This window comes from Lissotriton helveticus, chromosome 8, assembly GCF_964261635.1.
Source record: "Lissotriton helveticus chromosome 8, aLisHel1.1, whole genome shotgun sequence".
Classification (NCBI taxonomy): Eukaryota; Metazoa; Chordata; class Amphibia; order Caudata; family Salamandridae; genus Lissotriton; species Lissotriton helveticus.
The window spans coordinates 1540432054-1540451797 of record NC_136069.1 but is presented as its reverse complement, the minus strand read 5'-3'; the positions used below and the strand labels follow the sequence as shown (position 1 = coordinate 1540451797).

At 44.2% G+C, this 19744-nt stretch overlaps 15 non-coding genes across 15 annotated transcripts; all 15 read right to left on the bottom strand.

The window, feature by feature from the left end:
* Positions 1 to 3256: 3256 nt before the first annotated feature.
* TRNAL-AAG (transfer RNA leucine (anticodon AAG)) lies at positions 3257 to 3339 on the bottom strand. The gene has a single exon. It is a non-coding gene; the product is annotated as a tRNA-Leu (tRNA).
* A 189-nt stretch (positions 3340 to 3528) lies between these two features.
* TRNAL-CAG (transfer RNA leucine (anticodon CAG)) lies at positions 3529 to 3611 on the bottom strand. The gene has a single exon. It is a non-coding gene; the product is annotated as a tRNA-Leu (tRNA).
* Positions 3612 to 5352: 1741 nt separating this feature from the next.
* On the bottom strand, positions 5353 to 5435 carry TRNAL-AAG (transfer RNA leucine (anticodon AAG)). The gene has a single exon. It is a non-coding gene; the product is annotated as a tRNA-Leu (tRNA).
* A 2013-nt stretch (positions 5436 to 7448) lies between these two features.
* On the bottom strand, positions 7449 to 7531 carry TRNAL-AAG (transfer RNA leucine (anticodon AAG)). Its single transcript has one exon. It is a non-coding gene; the product is annotated as a tRNA-Leu (tRNA).
* A 189-nt stretch (positions 7532 to 7720) lies between these two features.
* Positions 7721 to 7803, bottom strand: TRNAL-CAG (transfer RNA leucine (anticodon CAG)). Its single transcript has one exon. It is a non-coding gene; the product is annotated as a tRNA-Leu (tRNA).
* A 1741-nt stretch (positions 7804 to 9544) lies between these two features.
* On the bottom strand, positions 9545 to 9627 carry TRNAL-AAG (transfer RNA leucine (anticodon AAG)). The gene has a single exon. It is a non-coding gene; the product is annotated as a tRNA-Leu (tRNA).
* Positions 9628 to 11640: 2013 nt separating this feature from the next.
* On the bottom strand, positions 11641 to 11723 carry TRNAL-AAG (transfer RNA leucine (anticodon AAG)). The gene has a single exon. It is a non-coding gene; the product is annotated as a tRNA-Leu (tRNA).
* Positions 11724 to 13736: 2013 nt separating this feature from the next.
* On the bottom strand, positions 13737 to 13819 carry TRNAL-AAG (transfer RNA leucine (anticodon AAG)). The gene has a single exon. It is a non-coding gene; the product is annotated as a tRNA-Leu (tRNA).
* Positions 13820 to 14008: 189 nt separating this feature from the next.
* On the bottom strand, positions 14009 to 14091 carry TRNAL-CAG (transfer RNA leucine (anticodon CAG)). The gene has a single exon. It is a non-coding gene; the product is annotated as a tRNA-Leu (tRNA).
* Positions 14092 to 15833: 1742 nt separating this feature from the next.
* TRNAL-AAG (transfer RNA leucine (anticodon AAG)) lies at positions 15834 to 15916 on the bottom strand. Its single transcript has one exon. It is a non-coding gene; the product is annotated as a tRNA-Leu (tRNA).
* Positions 15917 to 16105: 189 nt separating this feature from the next.
* Positions 16106 to 16188, bottom strand: TRNAL-CAG (transfer RNA leucine (anticodon CAG)). The gene has a single exon. It is a non-coding gene; the product is annotated as a tRNA-Leu (tRNA).
* A 632-nt stretch (positions 16189 to 16820) lies between these two features.
* TRNAL-UAG (transfer RNA leucine (anticodon UAG)) lies at positions 16821 to 16903 on the bottom strand. The gene has a single exon. It is a non-coding gene; the product is annotated as a tRNA-Leu (tRNA).
* A 1026-nt stretch (positions 16904 to 17929) lies between these two features.
* TRNAL-AAG (transfer RNA leucine (anticodon AAG)) lies at positions 17930 to 18012 on the bottom strand. The gene has a single exon. It is a non-coding gene; the product is annotated as a tRNA-Leu (tRNA).
* A 189-nt stretch (positions 18013 to 18201) lies between these two features.
* Positions 18202 to 18284, bottom strand: TRNAL-CAG (transfer RNA leucine (anticodon CAG)). The gene has a single exon. It is a non-coding gene; the product is annotated as a tRNA-Leu (tRNA).
* A 632-nt stretch (positions 18285 to 18916) lies between these two features.
* On the bottom strand, positions 18917 to 18999 carry TRNAL-UAG (transfer RNA leucine (anticodon UAG)). Its single transcript has one exon. It is a non-coding gene; the product is annotated as a tRNA-Leu (tRNA).
* Positions 19000 to 19744: the final 745 nt, after the last annotated feature.

Here is a 19744-nt window from a genome sequence, read left to right as displayed (position 1 = left end):
TCCCGGGTATCTGGGACTCCCTTCCCTGGGCCAACGGCATGCCGGAGTTCCCAGGACAGGCTCCACGGGTCCCGGGCGTCCGGGGCTCCCTTCCCCGGTCCGACGGCTTGTCAGAGTGCCCAGGACGGGCTCCACGGCTCCCGGGCGTCCGGGGTTCCCTTCCCCGGGTCAGCGGCATGTCAGAGTGCCCAGGACGAGTTCCACGGGTCCCGGGCAGTCCTCCCCCGGGCGTCCGGGGCTCCCTTCCCCGGGCCGTCGGCAGGTCAGAGTGCCCAGGACGGGCTCCATGGGTCCCGGACAGTCCTCCCCCCGGGCGTCCGGGGCTCCCTTCCCCGGGCAGACGGCAGGTCAGAGTGCCCAGGACGGGCTCCACGGGTCCCGGGCAGTCCTCCCCCCGGGCGTCCGGCGCTCCCTTCTCCAGGCCGATGGCAGGTCAGAGTGACCAGGACGGGCTCCACAGGTCCCGGGCAGTCCTCTCCCGGGCGTACGTGGTTGTCCGACAGATTCGGGCAGATGTGCTTTTACGAACCGGATCGGAATCGGCCCAAATAATAATAATAATAATAATAATCCACATTTGTAAGGCGCACAATCACCCGTAAGGGTCTCTAGGCGCTAGGGGCCGTTGGGAAGATTAAGCAAGCTATTGCCCAGAGTCACATGGTGCTGGGCTAATCTGCCGCCGGTGCCGGGGATCGAACCGTGATCCCCAGATTCCGGAGTCAGCCGCCCTAGCCGCGGCGCCAGCTATTTCCCAGAGTCACGTGGTGCTGGGCTAATCTGCGGCCGGTGCCGGGGATCGAACCCTGATCTCTGGGATGCTCGAGGGTTACTACGCGCTCTACAAAAACCTTAAATAAAAAAATCTCCAGATTCCGGAGTCAGCCGCCCTAGCCGCGGCGCCAGCTATTTCCCAGAGTCACCTGGTGCTGGGCTAATCTGCGGCCGGTGCCGGGGATCGAACCGTGATCTCCAGATTCCGGAGTCAGCCTCCCTAGCCGCGGCGCCAGCTATTTCCCAGAGTCAGGTGGTGCTGGGCTAATCTGCGGCCGGTGCCGGGGATCGAACCCTGATCTCTGGGATGCTCGAGGGTTACTACGCGCTCTACAAAAACCTTAAATAAAAAAATCTCCAGATTCCGGAGTCAGCCGCCCTAGCCGCGGCGCCAGCTATTTCCCAGAGTCACCTGGTGCTGGGCTAATCTGCCGCCGGTGCCGGGGATCGAACCGTGATCCCCAGATGGGGATATCCCAAAAATCTGGCATGGATACGGCCCGCCAGGACTGGTTTGGGCACCCCTGATCTTAGGCCATAAGTGGCTATAGCAAGAAAAAAACTCACTGCACTTTTCCAAAAAGACAACCATATAAGCCCATGTGAGGGAAATGATCTGATTTTCTCCCTCAAGAAAAAAGAAGATTAAACACAGGTTTGTCAGAAGTGGGATTTGAACCCACGCCTCCAGAAGAGACTGCGACCTGAACGCAGAGTCTTAGACCACTTGGCCATCCTGACTTGCATTTGCAGCACCTTCCACAAGCCAGACAGCCATGCAAGTTTGGTACCGAAAAGGCATGCCCTCAATTTATTTATCCCATTATAATCATTTCCAACAGATCTTTGAACAATCCATACAGAGCAGTACCTATGAAGAACTCTTTAGACCTTTAAAGCGTACAAAGAGAAAGTGCTATTCACCAGCCACTTGAACGGCCCAAAGCTGCTTTGAAATTGAGTCAACAGCCACATCTTGGCTGACTAAAGCAAATTCAACAAGGTAGCTCAATGTCACAACATAGGGTGGAATACGCAAATCTAAGCAGCCCCTGATCACAGCCCTGAGGACATTGCTGTAAGTGTGCTGGAGTACAGCTGTCTACCAGGTGCTTGGCATTCTTCCAAATTTGCATGGCCTGTCTGGCCAGGGAATACAAGAGCATGACTCTTCTAGATGAGCTCTTACATGGGTCCTAAGCTCATTTGGTAAGGATTGCACTTTATCAGCAAGACTTTGTACAACAGAAATATATGAGAAACCCAAGCTCTCTTGACTAGACGAGGACGGAATAACGTCCCTGGTGAAGACGAACAGATGCAACTTCCATCAGATGTTATCCTGATGTAGAAGATTATATCTCCAAAAGTCATTTCAGAAGTGGGATTCGAACCCACGCCTCCAGAGGAGACTGCAGCCTAAACACAGCGCCTTAGACCACTCAGCCATCCTGACAGTGAAGAGTCCTAAGAAATGTATAAAAGTCACTCAGAAATTTCTGCGTCCATGCAAGCTTGAAATAATTTCAACCTTCAAACACAAGGTGCAACTTTTTGCACAGGACAATAAACACAGAAGATCACATATGAAAGCATTTCATTTCACAGGTGTACTGTTTTTATGCTTTTAGAATAACTTATACCTCTCACCAGCTATTTAGGGTTCTGTATCCTACTCACAAAATTATCTTGCCTGCGACTTCTCTCTTTATACACAAACACCTACTGCTCAGGAAGTAGGAAGGCAGAAGGTGGGGCAGTTTATCCAAATTTATGCTGTCAATGTGCCTTGCAGATTCATGCAGAATTTCTAGATCCTTGCTGGAAACAAGAGAGCAGGCCTTGTTTCAGATCAACTGTCCCTAGCAAGGAACGTCTGAGCACATCCATTCTTTTGCTCTCTAGCCCCTGGCTTGGGACTCACCCTCACTGGCTGAGGAGTGAAGTTCTGCATACCAACGTTGCATAGAAGGTATGTTTGTGATTGGTTTGAGATGGGTGGGAGGTCAAGAGCAGGGAAAAGCAAGTCACCTTCACTTCTAGTCTCCTCTTCTATGCCTACCTGCCGTTCACTCACTCTGTCTTTGTTTCATTCTCTCCTTCCTCAACACCCCATCTCACTCACTGGCTCTATCATTTGTGCTCTTTCCCCTTGCTCTTCATTTCATAGTGGAAACATCTCTTGAATGGATCATTAGAAAATGAGGTTACATAAAATTAAAAATCTACTTATTGGAAACCAAAAATATCACAAGACTGAATGTAAGCCATTTCTTCAATAAAAGGGATTTTTTAGGCACCCCCCAAAAAACACATAAAACACCACTAGTGCTAGAAGAATATTATACGAGCTTGAAGACAGAATTGGGCAAATTCATTTGCAGTTGAAACTGAAGTTTGGTACTTATTCAGATATTATATGCACTGCCAATTTTTAGCTGAGATTCTGAAGGAACGCAGAGACAAAATGGACTTAAAGTTTTGTCAGAAGTGGGATTCGAACCCACGCCTCCAGGAGAGACTGCGGCCTTAACGCAGCACCTTAGACCACTCGGCCATCCTGACCACATGTTGCTTGTTCATCTACATAGTGAGAAAGATAGTGTGAACAAAAGAAACACACATCTTAGGCCATGAGTGGCTATAGCAAGAAAAAAATTCACTGCACTTTTCCAAAAAGACAACCATATAAGCCCATGTGAGGGAAATGATCTGATTTTCTCCCTCAGGAAAAAAGAAGATTAAACACAGGTTTGTCAGAAGTGGGATTTGAACCCACGCCTCCAGAAGAGACTGCGACCTGAACGCAGCGCCTTAGACCACTCGGCCATCCTGACTTGCATTTGCAGCACCTTCCACAAGCCAGACAGCCATGCAAGTGGGGTACCGAAAAGGCATGCCCTCAATTTATTTATCCCATTATAAGCATTTCCAACAGATCTTTGAACAATCCATACAGAGCAGTACCTATGAAGAACTCTTTAGACCTTTAATGAGTACAAAGAGAAAGTGCTATTCACCAGCCACTTGAACGGCCCAAAGCTGCTTTGAAATTGAGTCAATAGCCACATCTTGGCTGACTAAAGCAAATTCAACAAGGGATCTCAATGTCACAACATAGGGTGGAATTCGCAAATCTAAGCAGCCCCTGATCACTGCCCTGAGGAAATTGCTGTAAGTGTGCTGGAGTCCAGCTGTCTACCAGGTGCTTGGCATTCTTCCAAATTTGTATGGCCTGTCTGGCCAGGGAATACAAGAGAATGACTCTTCTAGATGAGCTCTTACATGGGTCATAAGCTCATTTGGTAAGGATTGCACTTTATCAGCAAGACTTTGTACAACAGAAATATATGAGAAACCCAAGCTCTCTTGACTAGACGAGGACAGAATAACGTCCCAGGTGAAGACAAACAGAAGCAACTTCAATCAGATGTTATCCTGATGACTAAGATTATATCTCCAAAAGTCATTTCAGAAGAGGGATTCGAACCCACGTCTCCAGAGGAGACTGTGGCCTAAACACAGCGCCTTAGACCACTCGGCCATCCTGACAGTGAAGAGTCCTAAGAAATGTATAAAAGTCACTCAGAAATTTCTGCGTCCATGCAAGCTTGAAATAATTTCAACCTTCAAACACAAGGTGCAACTTTTTGCACAGGACAATAAACACAGAAGATCACATATGAAAGCATTTCATTTCACAGGTGTACTGTTTTTATGCTTTTAGAATAACTTATACCTCTCACCAGCTATTTAGGGTTCTGTATCCTACTCACAAAATTACCTTGCCTGCGACCTTTCTCTCTATACACAAACGACTACTGCTCAGGAAGTAGGAAGGCAGAAGGTGGGGCAGTTTATGCAAATTTATGCTGTCAATGTGCCTTGCACATTCATGCAGAATTTCTAGATCCTTGCTGGAAACAAGAGAGCAGGCCTTGTTTCAGATCAACTGTCCCTAGCAAGGAACGTCTGAGCACATCCATTCTTTTGCTCTCTAGCCCCTGGCTTGGGACTCACACTCACTGGCTGAGGAGTGAAGTTCTGCATTCCAACGTTGAATAGAAGGTATGTTTGTGATTGGTTTGAGATGGGTGGGAGGTCAAGAGCAGGGAAAAGCAAGTCACCTTCACTTGTAGTCTCCTCTTCTATGCCTACCTGCCGTTCACTCACTCTGTCTTTGTTTCATTCTCTCCTTCCTCAACACCCCATCTCACTCACTGGCTCTATCATTTGTGCTCTTTCCCCTTGCTCTTCATTTCATAGTGGAAACATCTCTTGAATGGATCATTAGAAAATGAGGTTACATAAAATTAAAAATCTACTTATTGGAAACCAAAAATATCACAAGACTGAATGTAAGCCATTTCTTCAATAAAAGGGATATTTTAGGCACCCCCCAAAAAACACATAAAACACCACTAGTGCTAGAAGAATATTATACGAGCTTGAAGACAGAATTGGGCAAATTCATTTGCAGTTGAAACTGAAGTTTGGTACTTATTCAGATATTATATGCACTGCCAATTTTTAGCTGAGATTCTGAAGGAACGCAGAGACAAAATGGGCTTAAAGTTTTGTCAGAAGTGGGATTCGAACCCACGCCTCAAGGAGAGACTGCGGCCTTAACGCAGCGCCTTAGACCACTCGGCCATCCTGACCACATGTTGCTTGTCCATCTACATAGTGAGAAAGATAGTGTGAACAAAAAAAACACACATCTTAGGCCATAAGTGGCTATAGCAAGAAAAAAACTCACTGCACTTTTCCAAAAAGACAACCATATAAGCCCATGTGAGGGAAATGATCTGATTTTCTCCCTCAAGAAAAAAGAAGATTAAACACAGGTTTGTCAGAAGTGGGATTTGAACCCACGCCTCCAGGAGAGACTGCGACCTGAACGCAGAGTCTTAGACCACTTGGCCATCCTGACTTGCATTTGCAGCACCTTCCACAAGCCAGACAGCCATGCAAGTTTGGTACCGAAAAGGCATGCCCTCAATTTATTTATCCCATTATAATCATTTCCAACAGATCTTTGAACAATCCATACAGAGCAGTACCTATGAAGAACTCTTTAGACCTTTAAAGCGTACAAAGAGAAAGTGCTATTCACCAGCCACTTGAACGGCCCAAAGCTGCTTTGAAATTGAGTCAACAGCCACATCTTGGCTGACTAAAGCAAATTCAACAAGGTAGCTCAATGTCACAACATAGGGTGGAATACGCAAATCTAAGCAGCCCCTGATCACAGCCCTGAGGACATTGCTGTAAGTGTGCTGGAGTACAGCTGTCTACCAGGTGCTTGGCATTCTTCCAAATTTGCATGGCCTGTCTGGCCAGGGAATACAAGAGCATGACTCTTCTAGATGAGCTCTTACATGGGTCCTAAGCTCATTTGGTAAGGATTGCACTTTATCAGCAAGACTTTGTACAACAGAAATATATGAGAAACCCAAGCTCTCTTGACTAGACGAGGACGGAATAACGTCCCTGGTGAAGACGAACAGATGCAACTTCCATCAGATGTTATCCTGATGTAGAAGATTATATCTCCAAAAGTCATTTCAGAAGTGGGATTCGAACCCACGCCTCCAGAGGAGACTGCAGCCTAAACACAGCGCCTTAGACCACTCAGCCATCCTGACAGTGAAGAGTCCTAAGAAATGTATAAAAGTCACTCAGAAATTTCTGCGTCCATGCAAGCTTGAAATAATTTCAACCTTCAAATACAAGGTGCAACTTTTTGCACAGGACAATAAACACAGAAGATCACATATGAAAGCATTTCATTTCACAGGTGTACTGTTTTTATGCTTTTAGAATAACTTATACCTCTCACCAGCTATTTAGGGTTCTGTATCCTACTCACAAAATTATCTTGCCTGCGACTTCTCTCTTTATACACAAACACCTACTGCTCAGGAAGTAGGAAGGCAGAAGGTGGGGCAGTTTATCCAAATTTATGCTGTCAATGTGCCTTGCAGATTCATGCAGAATTTCTAGATCCTTGCTGGAAACAAGAGAGCAGGCCTTGTTTCAGATCAACTGTCCCTAGCAAGGAACGTCTGAGCACATCCATTCTTTTGCTCTCTAGCCCCTGGCTTGGGACTCACCCTCACTGGCTGAGGAGTGAAGTTCTGCATACCAACGTTGCATAGAAGGTATGTTTGTGATTGGTTTGAGATGGGTGGGAGGTCAAGAGCAGGGAAAAGCAAGTCACCTTCACTTCTAGTCTCCTCTTCTATGCCTACCTGCCGTTCACTCACTCTGTCTTTGTTTCATTCTCTCCTTCCTCAACACCCCATCTCACTCACTGGCTCTATCATTTGTGCTCTTTCCCCTTGCTCTTCATTTCATAGTGGAAACATCTCTTGAATGGATCATTAGAAAATGAGGTTACATAAAATTAAAAATCTACTTATTGGAAACCAAAAATATCACAAGACTGAATGTAAGCCATTTCTTCAATAAAAGGGATTTTTTAGGCACCCCCCAAAAAACACATAAAACACCACTAGTGCTAGAAGAATATTATACGAGCTTGAAGACAGAATTGGGCAAATTCATTTGCAGTTGAAACTGAAGTTTGGTACTTATTCAGATATTATATGCACTGCCAATTTTTAGCTGAGATTCTGAAGGAACGCAGAGACAAAATGGACTTAAAGTTTTGTCAGAAGTGGGATTCGAACCCACGCCTCCAGGAGAGACTGCGGCCTTAACGCAGCACCTTAGACCACTCGGCCATCCTGACCACATGTTGCTTGTCCATCTACATAGTGAGAAAGATAGTGTGAACAAAAAAAACACACATCTTAGGCCATAAGTGGCTATAGCAAGAAAAAAACTCACTGCACTTTTCCAAAAAGACAACCATATAAGCCCATGTGAGGGAAATAATCTGATTTTCTCCCTCAAGAAAAAAGAAGATTAAACACAGGTTTGTCAGAAGTGGGATTTAAACCCACGCCTCCAGAAGAGACTGCGACCTGAACGCAGCGCCTTAGACCACTCGGCCATCCTGACTTGCATTTACAGCACCTTCCACAAGCCAGACAGCCATGCAAGTTTGGTACCGAAAAGGCATGCCCTCAATTTATTTATCCCATTATAAGCATTTCCAACAGATCTTTGAACAATCCATACAGAGCAGTACCTATGAAGAACTCTTTAGACCTTTAAAGCGTACAAAGAGAAAGTGCTATTCACCAGCCACTTGAACGGCCCAAAGCTGCTTTGAAATTGAGTCAACAGCCACATCTTGGCTGACTAAAGCAAATTCAACAAGGGAGCTCAATGTCACAACATAGGGTGGAATACGCAAATCTAAGCAGCCCCTGATCACAGCCCTGAGGACATTGCTGTAAGTGTGCTGGAGTACAGCTGTCTACCAGGTGCTTGGCATTCTTCCAAATTTGCATGGCCTGTTTGGCCAGGGAATACAAGAGCATGACTCTTCTAGATGAGCTCTTACATGGGTCCTAAGCTCATTTGGTAAGGATTGCACTTTATCAGCAAGACTTTGTACAACAGAAATATATGAGAAACCCAAGCTCTCTTGACTAGACGAGGACGGAATAACGTCCCAGGTGAAGACGAACAGATGCAACTTCCATCAGATGTTATCCTGATGAAGAAGATTATATCTCCAAAAGTCATGTCAGAAGTGTTATTCAAACCCACGCCTCCAGAGGAGACTGCAGCCTAAACACAGCGCCTTAGACCACTCGGCCATCCTGACAGTGGAGAGTCCTAAGAAATGTATAACAGTCACTCAGAAATTTCTGCGTCCATGCAAGCTTGAAATAATTTCAACCTTCAAACACAAGGTGTAACTTTTTGCACAGGACAATAAACACAGAAGATCACATATGAAAGCATTTCATTTCACAGGTGTACTGTTTTTATGCTTTTAGAATAACTTATACCTCTCACCAGCTATTTAGGGTTCTGTATCCTACTCACAAAATTACCTTGCCTGCGACCTCTCTCTTTATACACAAACAACTACTGCTCAGGAAGTAGGAAGGCAGAAGGTGGGGCAGTTTATGCAAATTTATGCTGTCAATGTGCCTTGCACATTCATGCAGAATTTCTAGATCCTTGCTGGAAACAAGAGAGCAGGCCTTGTTTCAGATCAACTGTCCCTAGCAAGGAACGTCTGAGTACATCCATTCTTTTGCTCTCTAGCCCCTGGCTTGGGACTCACACTCACTGGCTGAGGAGTGAAGTTCTGCATTCCAACGTTGAATAGAAGGTATGTTTGTGATTGGTTTGAGATGGGTGGGAGGTCAAGAGCAGGGAAAAGCAAGTCACCTTCACTTGTAGTCTCCTCTTCTATGCCTACCTGCCGTTCACTCACTCTGTCTTTGTTTCATTCTCTCCTTCCTCAACACCCCATCTCACTCACTGGCTCTATCATTTGTGCTCTTTCCCCTTGCTCTTCATTTCATAGTGGAAACATCTCTTGAATGGATCATTAGAAAATGAGGTTACATAAAATTAAAAATCTACTTATTGGAAACCAAAAATATCACAAGACTGAATGTAAGCCATTTCTTCAATAAAAGGGATATTTTAGGCACCCCCCAAAAAACACATAAAACACCACTAGTGCTAGAAGAATATTATACGAGCTTGAAGACAGAATTGGGCAAATTCATTTGCAGTTGAAACTGAAGTTTGGTACTTATTCAGATATTATATGCACTGCCAATTTTTAGCTGAGATTCTGAAGGAACGCAGAGACAAAATGGACTTAAAGTTTTGTCAGAAGTGGGATTCGAACCCACGCCTCCAGGAGAGACTGCGGCCTTAACGCAGCGCCTTAGACCACTCGGCCATCCTGACCACATGTTGCTTGTCCATCTACATAGTGAGAAAGATAGTGTGAACAAAAAAAACACACATCTTAGGCCATAAGTGGCTATAGCAAGAAAAAAACTCACTGCACTTTTCCAAATAGACAACCATATAAGCCCATGTGAGGGAAATGATCTGATTTTCTCCCTCAAGAAAAAAGAAGATTAAACACAGGTTTGTCAGAAGTGGGATTTGAACCCACGCCTCCAGAAGAGACTGCGACCTAAACGCAGAGTCTTAGACCACTTGGCCATCCTGACTTGCATTTGCAGCACCTTCCACAAGCCAGACAGCCATGCAAGTTTGGTACCGAAAAGGCATGCCCTCAATTTATTTATCCCATTATAATCATTTCCAACAGATCTTTGAACAATCCATACAGAGCAGTACCTATGAAGAACTCTTTAGACCTTTAAAGCGTACAAAGAGAAAGTGCTATTCACCAGCCACTTGAACGGCCCAAAGCTGCTTTGAAATTGAGTCAACAGCCACATCTTGGCTGACTAAAGCAAATTCAACAAGGGAGCTCAATGTCACAACATAGGGTGGAATACGCAAATCTAAGCAGCCCCTGATCACAGCCCTGAGGACATTGCTGTAAGTGTGCTGGAGTACAGCTGTCTACCAGGTGCTTGGCATTCTTCCAAATTTGCATGGCCTGTTTGGCCAGGGAATACAAGAGCATGACTCTTCTAGATGAGCTCTTACATGGGTCCTAAGCTCATTTGGTAAGGATTGCACTTTATCAGCAAGACTTTGTACAACAGAAATATATGAGAAACCCAAGCTCTCTTGACTAGACGAGGACGGAATAACGTCCCAGGTGAAGACGAACAGATGCAACTTCCATCAGATGTTATCCTGATGAAGAAGATTATATCTCCAAAAGTCATGTCAGAAGTGTTATTCGAACCCACGCCTCCAGAGGAGACTGCAGCCTAAACACAGCGCCTTAGACCACTCGGCCATCCTGACAGTGGAGAGTCCTAAGAAATGTATAACAGTCACTCAGAAATTTCTGCGTCCATGCAAGCTTGAAATAATTTCAACCTTCAAACACAAGGTGTAACTTTTTGCACAGGACAATAAACACAGAAGATCACATATGAAAGCATTTCATTTCACAGGTGTACTGTTTTTATGCTTTTAGAATAACTTATACCTCTCACCAGCTATTTAGGGTTCTGTATCCTACTCACAAAATTACCTTGCCTGCGACCTCTCTCTTTATACACAAACAACTACTGCTCAGGAAGTAGGAAGGCAGAAGGTGGGGCAGTTTATGCAAATTTATGCTGTCAATGTGCCTTGCACATTCATGCAGAATTTCTAGATCCTTGCTGGAAACAAGAGAGCAGGCCTGGTTTCAGATCAACTGTCCCTAGCAAGGAACGTCTGAGCACATCCATTCTTTTGCTCTCTAGCCCCTGGCTTGGGACTCACCCTCACTGGCTGAGGAGTGAAGTTCTGCATACCAACGTTGCATAGAAGGTATGTTTGTGATTGGTTTGAGATGGGTGGGAGGTCAAGAGCAGGGAAAAGCAAGTCACCTTCACTTCTAGTCTCCTCTTCTATGCCTACCTGCCGTTCACTCACTCTGTCTTTGTTTCATTCTCTCCTTCCTCAACACCCCATCTCACTCACTGGCTCTATCATTTGTGCTCTTTCCCCTTGCTCTTCATTTCATAGTGGAAACATCTCTTGAATGGATCATTAGAAAATGAGGTTACATAAAATTAAAAATCTACTTATTGGAAACCAAAAATATCACAAGACTGAATGTAAGCCATTTCTTCAATAAAAGGGATTTTTTAGGCACCCCCCAAAAAACACATAAAACACCACTAGTGCTAGAAGAATATTATACGAGCTTGAAGACAGAATTGGGCAAATTCATTTGCAGTTGAAACTGAAGTTTGGTACTTATTCAGATATTATATGCACTGCCAATTTTTAGCTGAGATTCTGAAGGAACGCAGAGACAAAATGGACTTAAAGTTTTGTCAGAAGTGGGATTCGAACCCACGCCTCCAGGAGAGACTGCGGCCTTAACGCAGCACCTTAGACCACTCGGCCATCCTGACCACATGTTGCTTGTCCATCTACATAGTGAGAAAGATAGTGTGAACAAAAAAAACACACATCTTAGGCCATAAGTGGCTATAGCAAGAAAAAAACTCACTGCACTTTTCCAAAAAGACAACCATATAAGCCCATGTGAGGGAAATGATCTGATTTTCTCCCTCAAGAAAAAAGAAGATTAAACACAGGTTTGTCAGAAGTGGGATTTGAACCCACGTCTCCAGAAGAGACTGCGTCCTGAACACAGCACCTTAGACAACTCAGCCATCCTGACTTGCATTTGCAGCACCTTCCACAAGCCAGACAGCCATGCAAGTTTGGTACCGAAAAGGCATGCCCTCAATTTATTTATCCCATTATAAGCATTTCCAACAGATCTTTGAACAATCCACACAGAGCAGTACCTATGAAGAACTCTTTAGACCTTTAAAGCGTACAAAGAGAAAGTGCTATTCACCAGCCACTTGAACGGCCCAAAGCTGCTTTGAAATTGAGTCAACAGCCACATCTTGGCTGACTAAAGCAAATTCAACAAGGGAGCTCAATGTCACAACATAGGGTGGAATACGCAAATCTAAGCAGCCCCTGATCACAGCCCTGAGGACATTGCTGTAAGTGTGCTGGAGTACAGCTGTCTACCAGGTGCTTGGCATTCTTCCAAATTTGCATGGCCTGTTTGGCCAGGGAATACAAGAGCATGACTCTTCTAGATGAGCTCTTACATGGGTCCTAAGCTCATTTGGTAAGGATTGCACTTTATCAGCAAGACTTTGTACAACAGAAATATATGAGAAACCCAAGCTCTCTTGACTAGACGAGGACGGAATAACGTCCCAGGTGAAGACGAACAGATGCAACTTCCATCAGATGTTATCCTGATGAAGAAGATTATATCTCCAAAAGTCATGTCAGAAGTGTTATTCGAACCCACGCCTCCAGAGGAGACTGCAGCCTAAACACAGCGCCTTAGACCACTCGGCCATCCTGACAGTGGAGAGTCCTAAGAAATGTATAACAGTCACTCAGAAATTTCTGCGTCCATGCAAGCTTGAAATAATTTCAACCTTCAAACACAAGGTGTAACTTTTTGCACAGGACAATAAACACAGAAGATCACATATGAAAGCATTTCATTTCACAGGTGTACTGTTTTTATGCTTTTAGAATAACTTATACCTCTCACCAGCTATTTAGGGTTCTGTATCCTACTCACAAAATTACCTTGCCTGCGACCTCTCTCTTTATACACAAACAACTACTGCTCAGGAAGTAGGAAGGCAGAAGGTGGGGCAGTTTATGCAAATTTATGCTGTCAATGTGCCTTGCACATTCATGCAGAATTTCTAGATCCTTGCTGGAAACAAGAGAGCAGGCCTGGTTTCAGATCAACTGTCCCTAGCAAGGAACGTCTGAGCACATCCATTCTTTTGCTCTCTAGCCCCTGGCTTGGGACTCACCCTCACTGGCTGAGGAGCGAAGTTCTGCATACCAACGTTGCATAGAAGGTATGTTTGTGATTGGTTTGAGATGGGTGGGAGGTCAAGAGCAGGGAAAAGCAAGTCACCTTCACTTCTAGTCTCCTCTTCTATGCCTACCTGCCGTTCACTCACTCTGTCTTTGTTTCATTCTCTCCTTCCTCAACACCCCATCTCACTCACTGGCTCTATCATTTGTGCTCTTTCCCCTTGCTCTTCATTTCATAGTGGAAACATCTCTTGAATGGATCATTAGAAAATGAGGTTACATAAAATTAAAAATCTACTTATTGGAAACCAAAAATATCACAAGACTGAATGTAAGCCATTTCTTCAATAAAAGGGATTTTTTAGGCACCCCCCAAAAAACACATAAAACACCACTAGTGCTAGAAGAATATTATACGAGCTTGAAGACAGAATTGGGCAAATTCATTTGCAGTTGAAACTGAAGTTTGGTACTTATTCAGATATTATATGCACTGCCAATTTTTAGCTGAGATTCTGAAGGAACGCAGAGACAAAATGGACTTAAAGTTTTGTCAGAAGTGGGATTCGAACCCACGCCTCCAGGAGAGACTGCGGCCTTAACGCAGCACCTTAGACCACTCGGCCATCCTGACCACATGTTGCTTGTCCATCTACATAGTGAGAAAGATAGTGTGAACAAAAAAAACACACATCTTAGGCCATAAGTGGCTATAGCAAGAAAAAAACTCACTGCACTTTTCCAAAAAGACAACCATATAAGCCCATGTGAGGGAAATGATCTGATTTTCTCCCTCAAGAAAAAAGAAGATTAAACACAGGTTTGTCAGAAGTGGGATTTGAACCCACGTCTCCAGAAGAGACTGCGTCCTGAACACAGCACCTTAGACCACTCAGCCATCCTGACTTGCATTTGCAGCACCTTCCACAAGCCAGACAGCCATGCAAGTTTGGTACCGAAAAGGCATGCCCTCAATTTATTTATCCCATTATAAGCATTTCCAACAGATCTTTGAACAATCCACACAGAGCAGTACCTATGAAGAACTCTTTAGACCTTTAAAGCGTACAAAGAGAAAGTGCTATTCACCAGCCACTTGAACGGCCCAAAGCTGCTTTGAAATTGAGTCAACAGCCACATCTTGGCTGACTAAAGCAAATTCAACAAGGGAGCTCAATGTCACAACATAGGGTGGAATACGCAAATCTAAGCAGCCCCTGATCACAGCCCTGAGGACATTGCTGTAAGTGTGCTGGAGTACAGCTGTCTACCAGGTGCTTGGCATTCTTCCAAATTTGCATGGCCTGTCTGGCCAGGGAATACAAGAGCATGACTCTTCTAGATGAGCTCTTACATGGGTCCTAAGCTCATTTGGTAAGGATTGCACTTTATCAGCAAGACTTTGTACAACAGAAATATATGAGAAACCCAAGCTCTCTTGACTAGACGAGGACGGAATAACGTCCCAGCTGAAGACGAACAGATGCAACTTCCATCAGATGTTATCCTGATGAAGAAGATTATATCTCCAAAAGTCATGTCAGAAGTGTTATTCGAACCCACGCCTCCAGAGGAGACTGCAGCCTAAACACAGCGCCTTAGACCACTCGGCCATCCTGACAGTGGAGAGTCCTAAGAAATGTATAACAGTCACTCAGAAATTTCTGCGTCCATGCAAGCTTGAAATAATTTCAACCTTCAAACACAAGGTGCAACTTTTTGCACAGGACAATAAACACAGAAGATCACATATGAAAGCATTTCATTTCACAGGTGTACTGTTTTTATGCTTTTAGAATAACTTATACCTCTCACCAGCTATTTAGGGTTCTGTATCCTACTCACAAAATTACCTTGCCTGCGACCTCTCTCTTTATACACAAACAACTACTGCTCAGGAAGTAGGAAGGCAGAAGGTGGGGCAGTTTATGTAAATTTATGCTGTCAATGTGCCTTGCAGATTCATGCAGAATTTCTAGTTCCTTGCTGGAAACAAGAGAGCAGGCCTTGTTTCAGATCAACTGTCCCTAGCAAGGAACGTCTGAGCACATCCATTCTTTTGCTCTCTAGCCCCTGGCTTGGGACTCACCCTCACTGGCTGAGGAGTGAAGTTCTGCATACCAACGTTGAATAGAAGGTATGTTTGTGATTGGTTTGAGATGGGTGGGAGGTCAAGAGCAGGGAAAAGCAAGTCACCTTCCCTTCTAGTCTCCTCTTCTATGCCTACCTTCCGTTCACTCACTCTGTCTTTGTTTCATTCTCTCCTTCCTCAACACCCCATCTCACTCACTGGCTCTATCATTTGTGCTCTTTCCCCTTGCTCTTCATTTCATAGTGGAAACATCTCTTGAATGGATCATTAGAAAATGAGGTTACATAAAATTAAAAATCTACTTATTGGAAACCAAAAATATCACAAGACTGAATGTAAGCCATTTCTTCAATAAAAGGGATTTTTTAGGCACCCCCCCAAAAAACACATAAAACACCACTAGTGCTAGAAGAATATTATACGAGCTTGAAGACAGAATTGGGCAAATTCATTTGCAGTTGAAACTGAAGTTTGGTACTTATTCAGATATTATATGCACTGCCAATTTTTAGCTGAGATTCTGAAGGAACGCAGAGACAAAATGGACTTAAAGTTTTGTCAGAAGTGGGATTCGAACCCACGCCTCCAGGAGAGACTGCGGCCTTAATGCAGTGCCTTAGACCACTCGGCCATCCTGACCACAAGTTGCTTGTTCATCTACATAGTGAGAAAGATAGTGTGAACAAAAAAAACACACATCTTAGGCCATGAGTGGCTATAGCAAGAAAAAAACTCACTGCACTTTTCCAAAAAGACAACCATATAAGCCCATGTGAGGGAAATGATCTGATTTTCTCCCTCAAGAAAAAAGAAGATTAAACACAGGTTTGTCAGAAGTGGGATTTGAACCCACGCCTCCAGAAGAGACTGCGACCTGAACGCAGCGCCTTAGACCACTCGGCCATCCTGACTTGCATTTTCAGCACCTTCCACAAGCCAGACAGCCATGCAAGTTTGGTACCGAAAAGGCATGCCCTCAATTTATTTATCCCATTATAAGCATTCCCAACAGATCTTTGAACAATCCATACAGAGCAGTACCTATGAAGAACTCTTTAGACCTTTAAAGCGTACAAAGAGAAAGTGCTATTCACCAGTCACTTGAACGGCCCAAAGCTGCTTTGAAATTGAGTCAACAGCCACATCTTGGCTGACTAAAGCAAATTCAACAAGGGAGCTCAATGTCACAACATAGGGTGGAATACGCAAATCTAAGCAGCCCCTGATCACAGCCCTGAGGACATTGCTGTAAGTGTGCTGGAGTACAGCTGTCTACCAGGTGCTTGGCATTCTTCCAAATTTGCATGGCCTGTCTGGCCAGGGAATACAAGAGCATGACTCTTCTAGATGAGCTCTTACATGGGTCCTAAGCTCATTTGGTAAGGATTGCACTTTATCAGCAAGACTTTGTACAACAGAAATATATGAGAAACCAAAGCTCTCTTGACTAGACGAGGACGGAATAACGTCCCAGGTGAAGACGAACAGATGCAACTTCCATCAGATGTTATCCAGATGAAGAAGATTATATCTCCAAAAGTCATGTCAGAAGTGGGATTCGAACCCACGCCTCCAGAGGAGACTGCGGCCTAAACACAGCGCCTTAGACCACTCTGCCATCCTGACAGTGAAGAGTCCTAAGAAATGTATAAAAGTCACTCAGAAATTTCTGCGACCATGCAAGCTTGAAATAATTTCAACCTTCAAACACAAGGTGCAACTTTTTGCACAGGACAATAAACACAGAAGATCACATATGAAAGCATTTCATTTCACAGGTGTACTGTTTTTATGCTTTTAGAATAACTTATACCTCTCACCAGCTATTTAGGGTTCTGTATCCTACTCACAAAATTACCTTGCCTGCGACCTCTCTCTTTATGCACAAACAACTACTGCTCAGGAAGTAGGAAGGCAGAAGGTGGGGCAGTTTATGGAAATTTATGCTGTCAATGTGCCTTGCAGATTCATGCAGAATTTCTAGATCCTTGCTGGAAACAAGAGAGCAGGCCTTGTTTCAGATCAACTGTCCCTAGCAAGGAACGTCTGAGCCCATCCATTCTTTTGCTCTCTAGCCCCTGGCTTGGGACTCACCCTCACTGGCTGAGGAGTGAAGTTCTGCATACCAACGTTACATAGAAGGTATGTTTGTGATTGGTTTGAGATGGGTGGGAGGTCAAGAGCAGGGAAAAGCAAGTCACCTTCACTTCTAGTCTCCTCTTCTATGCCTACCTGCCGTTCACTCACTCTGTCTTTGTTTCATTCTCTCCTTCCTCAACACCCCATCTCACTCACTGGCTCTATCATTTGTGCTCTTTCCCCTTGCTCTTCATTTCATAGTGGAAACATCTCTTGAATGGATCATTAGAAAATAAGGTTACATAAAATTAAAAATCTACTTATTGGAAACCAAAAATATCACAAGACTGAATGTAAGCCATTTCTTCAATAAAAGGGATTTTTTAGGCACCCCCCAAAAAACACATAAAACACCACTAGTGCTAGAAGAATATTATACAAGCTTGAATACAGAATTGGGCAAATTCATTTGCAGTTGAAACTGAAGTTTGGTACTTATTCAGATATTATATGCACTGCCAATTTTTAGCTGAGATTCTGAAGGAACGCAGAGACAAAATGGACTTAAAGTTTTGTCAGAAGTGGGATTTGAACCCATGCCTCCAGGAGAGACTGCGGCCTTAACGCAGCGCCTTAGACCACTCGGCCATCCTGACCACATGTTGCTTGTTCATCTACATAGTGAGAAAGATAGTGTGAACAAAAAAAACACACATCTTAGGCCATGAGTGGCTATAGCAAGAAAAAAATTCACTGCACTTTTCCAAAAAGACAACCATATAAGCCCATGTGAGGGAAATGATCTGATTTTCTCCCTCAAGAAAAAAGAAGATTAAACACAGGTTTGTCAGAAGTGGGATTTGAACCCACGCCTCCAGAAGAGACTGCGACCTGAACGCAGCGCCTTAGACCACTCGGCCATCCTGACTTGCATTTGCAGCACCTTCCACAAGCCAGACAGCCATGCAAGTGGGGTACCGAAAAGGCATGCCCTCAATTTATTTATCCCATTATAAGCATTTCCAACAGATCTTTGAACAATCCATACAGAGCAGTACCTATGAAGAACTCTTTAGACCTTTAATGAGTACAAAGAGAAAGTGCTATTCACCAGCCACTTGAACGGCCCAAAGCTGCTTTGAAATTGAGTCAATAGCCACATCTTGGCTGACTAAAGCAAATTCAACAAGGGATCTCAATGTCACAACATAGGGTGGAATTCGCAAATCTAAGCAGCCCCTGATCACTGCCCTGAGGAAATTGCTGTAAGTGTGCTGGAGTCCAGCTGTCTACCAGGTGCTTGGCATTCTTCCAAATTTGTATGGCCTGTCTGGCCAGGGAATACAAGAGAATGACTCTTCTAGATGAGCTCTTACATGGGTCATAAGCTCATTTGGTAAGGATTGCACTTTATCAGCAAGACTTTGTACAACAGAAATATATGAGAAACCCAAGCTCTCTTGACTAGACGAGGACAGAATAACGTCCCAGGTGAAGACAAACAGAAGCAACTTCAATCAGATGTTATCCTGATGAAGAAGATTATATCTCCAAAAGTCATTTCAGAAGTGGGATTCGAACCCACGTCTCCAGAGGAGACTGTGGCCTAAACACAGCGCCTTAGACCACTCGGCCATCCTGACAGTGAAGAGTCCTAAGAAATGTATAAAAGTCACTCAGAAATTTCTGCGTCCATGCAAGCTTGAAATAATTTCAACCTTCAAACACAAGGTGCAACTTTTTGCACAGGACAATAAACACAGAAGATCACATATGAAAGCATTTCATTTCACAGGTGTACTGTTTTTATGCTTTTAGAATAACTTATACCTCTCACCAGCTATTTAGGGTTCTGTATCCTACTCACAAAATTACCTTGCCTGCGACCTTTCTCTCTATACACAAACAACTACTGCTCAGGAAGTAGGAAGGCAGAAGGTGGGGCAGTTTATGCAAATTTATGCTGTCAATGTGCCTTGCACATTCATGCAGAATTTCTAGATCCTTGCTGGAAACAAGAGAGCAGGCCTTGTTTCAGATCAACTGTCCCTAGCAAGGAACGTCTGAGCACATCCATTCTTTTGCTCTCTAGCCCCTGGCTTGGGACTCACACTCACTGGCTGAGGAGTGAAGTTCTGCATTCCAACGTTGAATAGAAGGTATGTTTGTGATTGGTTTGAGATGGGTGGGAGGTCAAGAGCAGGGAAAAGCAAGTCACCTTCACTTGTAGTCTCCTCTTCTATGCCTACCTGCCGTTCACTCACTCTGTCTTTGTTTCATTCTCTCCTTCCTCAACACCCCATCTCACTCACTGGCTCTATCATTTGTGCTCTTTCCCCTTGCTCTTCATTTCATAGTGGAAACATCTCTTGAATGGATCATTAGAAA